Source organism: Lactuca virosa, chromosome 3, assembly GCF_052849685.1.
Source record: "Lactuca virosa cultivar CGN04683 chromosome 3, Lactuca_virosa_CGN04683_v6, whole genome shotgun sequence".
NCBI lineage: Eukaryota > Viridiplantae > Streptophyta > Magnoliopsida > Asterales > Asteraceae > Lactuca > Lactuca virosa.
Window position 1 is genome coordinate 272,217,235 of NC_136428.1, and position 5,493 is coordinate 272,222,727.

General features: G+C 34.3%; 1 non-coding gene across 1 annotated transcript; it reads right to left on the reverse strand.

Moving 5' to 3' along the window:
- Positions 1–4,798: 4,798 nt before the first annotated feature.
- Positions 4,799–4,905, reverse strand: LOC145168246 (small nucleolar RNA R71). Its single transcript, XR_013741813.1, has one exon. It is a non-coding gene; the product is annotated as a small nucleolar RNA R71 (small nucleolar RNA).
- Between the last annotated feature and the right edge of the window lie 588 nt (positions 4,906–5,493).

Genomic DNA, 5,493 nt, shown 5'->3' on the forward strand with positions numbered 1-5,493 from the left:
CCTAACAAATTGTCCTGATGATATGCAACCCAAATAGACCATGCTACCCTCGGGTCGAGTTCATACCAATAATAGTTATGGGCTTAGACATCTAATCAAACAATAACATATGGATTCATTATACAAGCCATGTCTCGTTGATGATTTCGGGACATAATAATCCTAAGGGGGAGATAATTGTAATGCCCGTAGATTCGGGCTAGTCAATTTAGAGATAATAAGCGTTAAAAATGACTTTTTGATAGAAGATTATTTAGGATAAATAATCTTAACCAAAGTTATAGTATATATCACAAGGATTCTGTAGCTATAAAGAACGGTGAAATCCGACTTATAACGAAGAAGTTATGATCAGTCGAAGTTTCGCGATTAAACTGACACGGCTCTGCATATCTTAAAAAGTAAACTTTTGATAAAATATTTTTTAGCCTTAGAAATCTAAACTAAAGTCGTAGTATATGTTAAACCGAGAGCGTGCATATAGAGAATGTCCAAATCTCACTTCGTTTGAGGAAGTTATGATTTTTCTAAGATTTTGCATAGCAGTATACAACCCGGAAATCGAATTTTAGATCGATCGATTTTTAGCCGACATAGCCTAAATGAGAATTGAAGATCTCATTAATAGGAGCTCAACGATATAAAGACAGTAAAAAACGGACATCATATGACAAAGTTATGAATTTTTAACAAACTTTAACTGTCTAAGCCTGTTAAAATAAAACTTTAAATATAAAGTCAAAGTTAGCCGACAGAATCTAAACAAAAGTTGTAGATCACTTCGCTACCTACGCGTGGATATAAATAACGTCAAAATCAGAGCTCGTTTGTGAAAGTTACGGATTTTAGAAGATAATTAGTTTTTGGAGTAACCAGCGAGTGACACATGGTGCAATCTGGGCCCTCCTTCTTCCCCACGGCTTGCCACCAGATGGTGACACATGGCCACGAATGCCCAACGTAAGTCTAGGGAATTCCTAACGTTCGTCCTCTTCACAACTTATAAATAGAAGGCACAAATCACTCCATTATTCACAACTCTTCAATCCATTCTCTCCCAAGCACCCCCAAACCCTATAAGCCTTTCCCTAGCACGTCCTAGGTGTTAGAAGCGAGTCCCAGAGTGCTAGAAGGCCCCGAGAAGAAGAGCTTTTGGCTTAGAAGTTATACCCAAACAGAGCCCGCTTCCTCGGTAAACCCCCTTGTAAGTAAGTTATGTTTACCCTACATTAAGTATAACTTATGTTTATGTTCATTATCGTTATTATGAACCTATAAACAAGAGTTATCAATGATTCCAAGTCTTTATACTGATTGATCTACTTATGGGGATGATGTCTAGGATGTGATTTAGTTAGGTGTTTAATGTGGGATTTCCAAACAGTTTACTTCGTATACCAAACAGACCCAACCTCCGATATAATCCTACCTGGTTATTCCTTACTTGATAAATCATGAAAGTAGGCTTTGAGTTAATGATGAATCTAGACTAATAATTAGTCACAATAAATAATAGACAAAGACATCGTAATAATGATACTAGGTTTCATGGAAGGAAAATACTGTTGCTAGAAGCGAAGCGCTGCCCGAATTTTGAGTCGTCACTTTAACAAGTGAGTGTATAGTCCCTTTCATGAACATGATTTTAATACAAGTATTGATTAAAGTATTAAATATATGTTTGTGTGTTGAATATTTGTTATTGTCTAAAATACGTGTTAAGAGTATATATGATAATATATGATGATTTAGGACTTACAGAATAAACCTAAAACAATTAAGATTAATATCGGGTAGTATCTCCTTATTAGTACAAGTGAGATATACACGGAGGGTAGAACTCTAAAATTTATCTTTTATCCATGAGCATGGATTAGACATAGTCATTTGTCCCTAGTCTGAGAGTATGGAGTGGGCATAGTCATTTGTCGTTGATCCATGAGCATGGATTAGACGTAGTCATTCATACCTGATCCGGGAGTATGGATTAGGTAAATCCATTCATTTTTGATCCGAGAGTATGGATTGTATCGTTGTGAGGATCGACGGGATGGGGTAAATTGCTTATATGAAAATGTATCTTATGATTATATATATATATATATATATATATATATATATATATAATATAACATTGTGAGATTGAAATCCCTATGTACTCACCAGGTTTCCCAACCTGACCCACTCAGTCTATTGTATCACAGGTGGCTATATGAAAGATACATTCTGCTGATAGATTCAAGGAGTATTAGGCCACTAGTTTAATTACTGTAAGGCTTGTAATATTTCGTTATGCTTATGTTTTTGTATTGACGATGACATCCCAATGTTTTAAAAATAAATAAAAATATTTTTCTTCGGAAATGCTTTGATAATATCATTATAATGTTTTTCTTGGAACTAATTCCGCAATATTATTTTTCAAAAATGATACTTTTATTTTTAAATAATCATAAACAAATCGGTCTTTTCTGGCCGTGAAAATGGGGATATCACACTATCCCTCCAGGAAGTAATCCTCCACCTCCACCATCAATTCCTCCTCCTCACACTTTGATATGTGCATATTTAATCATGTATTTCATGCATATTTCTAATAATTTTAGCTACAATCATGCTTAATTTTGGACAAAAGGTACTTAGTATGTTTAAAATTTGATTTGTAGTTGTAAAGAAATGCTCGGGACAAAAAGGAAGAAAACAAGGAGCTGGAAGTAGGAAAACGGGAGCTAGGACAAAAAGAAGAAAAAAATAGACTTGAAGACAGAGGACCACGGCGTGGTAAACAGATGATTCTCGACCAATAAGTTGGCTTGGAGAATACGGGATATACACGAAGACCACGACGTGGTGACTCTCAACTACGACGTGGTGATCAATTATATGGAAACAATAAATATCCGATCATTAGGTCGAATGGGGAGACTTCTAGCCGGTTTTCTGAAGAGAATTGTGACCAAAAACCCTTGGAAACTCAGAAGAAGATCGAGAATCAATTGGAACTAAAGAGTTGAAGAGGATTTAGAAGAATTCTACCTAGATCCATTTCGTTTGCTAAATATACTTAAATATAATCTAGTTTTCATGACTTTTGTGTGTTTTGTTGCTACTACGTGAGGCTAAAAACCTTATACTTCTATTTGGTGAAGATGAACCTGATCTTATAGTGCTAATTTCGATTTATGGATATTAGATATTGATTTTTTTTGTGTTTGATTATTAAACCCTAGAATGTTCTAGTTCTAGTTTATATTGCTTATAAATCAGATTCTGTGTAATAGTTGATCATTCTAATTGCATGAATTTGTCACTAATTGTTTATGATCATTAAATAATTAGAACTAGGATTAATCACATCTTAGATAAAGTAATTAAAGCTAGTAATTTTAACTGTGTTAGAGAGCATAATTAATCTTAATTTCTGCTTGTTTTTTCTTAACTTGATCATAGGAAAGTAACTACTATCATTCATAGTCCAATTTTTGCTCATTATCGATTTGGTGTTTAACTTGTGCTTGATCATTGCATGGTAATTCATAAATTGATAAGTCGAGATATTTGATCATAATAGCTAGTTAACAAATTTGTAATCAATATATTTTATCCACTAGAAATCAACCATGGGAGAAGGTGAAACCAGACCTAAGCAGAAGTACTCTTTTACTCTTGAAGTAAATTCATTTTCTTTGTTTGCTTAATTGTTTAGTTGATAGTAATTTGAATTAAGTTCTTATGATCTTGAAAAATCAGTAAAAAAACCCACTCTTAGTTTGTCTCTTAGTTTAATTAGAAGTAGTTAGATTAATTAATTAAATTTCATTCCCTATGTTCAACACCCGACTTACCCAAGCTATTCTATAATCTGACTAGGAACACTGCTTATAGGTGCATAATTTAGTTAAGTCAGTTAGGTTAATTTTTTTTAAAAAGTAGGTACTTTTGTGAACATCAAGTTTTTGGCGCTGTTGCCGGGGAACGACTTATTTGATTTATATTTTAATTGCTTTTAATTATTCGATCTTTTTTGTGGGGTGAAAACCGCAAAAAGTTATTTTTCTGCATTTATTTTTCCTCTCTAAGTTGCACCACGTCGTGGTTGTTCTGGCCACGTCGCGATCACGTCTCATTCAATTTTTAGTTTAGTAATTTTTATTTGTTTTATGTGTTTTTTTTTGTTTTTTTTTATTTCAGTAATTTATGACCCGAGGATATAAAACTCCAATAGTTCCACCCCTTCAAGACCCACAATCAACTTTTCATAAAAAGAAGGACAAGAAGGTCAATGAGTTAACTAGCGGTTTTCAGTCAGACAAGGGTTTTGAAAGTTTCAAGAGGACACCTGATAAGAAGGGCATTGGTTACGAGGAAGGAACAGAAAGTGATTTGGATGACGACATAAACAACGAGGTTGAAAATATGGTTGATATCACGAGAATGACTATGGCAGATTATAAGAAGAAGATACGTGAGGATAATGGACCAGGGCTTGTACCACCAGAGATTCCAGCTGAAAGAAGTTTTGAACTCAAGGGGCACGTGTTATCAATGCTCAAAGACATACCTTTTCCGGAAAAGTATACGAAGACACATTCAAGCACATTGATGAAGGAAAGGACATTGAAAACTACTTCAATGTTCCAAATTTGCCACGAGAGTCAGTATTACCTAGGATGCTTTCAGTGACATTTACCAGTGAAGCTAAAGTTTGGTTGAAATTACTTGTACCCGTATCTATTACTACCTCGGAAAATCTTTGTGAGGCTTTCATTTAGCAGTTCAATCCACCTTCAAAGATCTCAAAGCTAAAAGAAAGATTGCTAATTTTCAACAATAAGTCGGAGAGTCCTTATATGAAGCATGGGAGAGATAAAACATGTTGCTTAGGAGTTGTCCTCAACATGATATAAATGTTCAACAAGAATTCTCAATTTTCCAACAAGAACCGGAAACCATTAAGGAGATGATTGAAGAATTTGCAAAGCACTCACGCGAGTATCATAACCCATAAGAAGATGTTACTAGAGGTAAAGGAGATGGAGGGAATGAGAACATAGCTGCGGTTTTGGAAAAATTAGAGAATATGGATCGGAGGATGACAAAGATGGATCAATCTATACACGCCATAGGAGTCGGATGTGACAATTTCCACGGTCCACAATTAACAAAGGATTGCGATTTGGATGAGCACGGGAACAAGAAAGCACAAGTGTTTTTGTGACATCCCTAAATTCACGGTTATTTTAAAAATTTTATTTATGCTTATTTAAAATCAGAGTATCCATTTTAAAAAATAATATTGCGGAATATGTTCCCATAAAACATGATAAAGATATTATCAAAGCATTTCTGAAGAAATGTATTTTTGTTTATATTAAAACATTGGGATTTCATCGTCAATACAGAAACATAAGCATAAACATACCTTACATTCATTTACACTAATGATTTACGTCTCCTTTGATCTCTCAGTGTAATGTATCTTCGTATCGACAC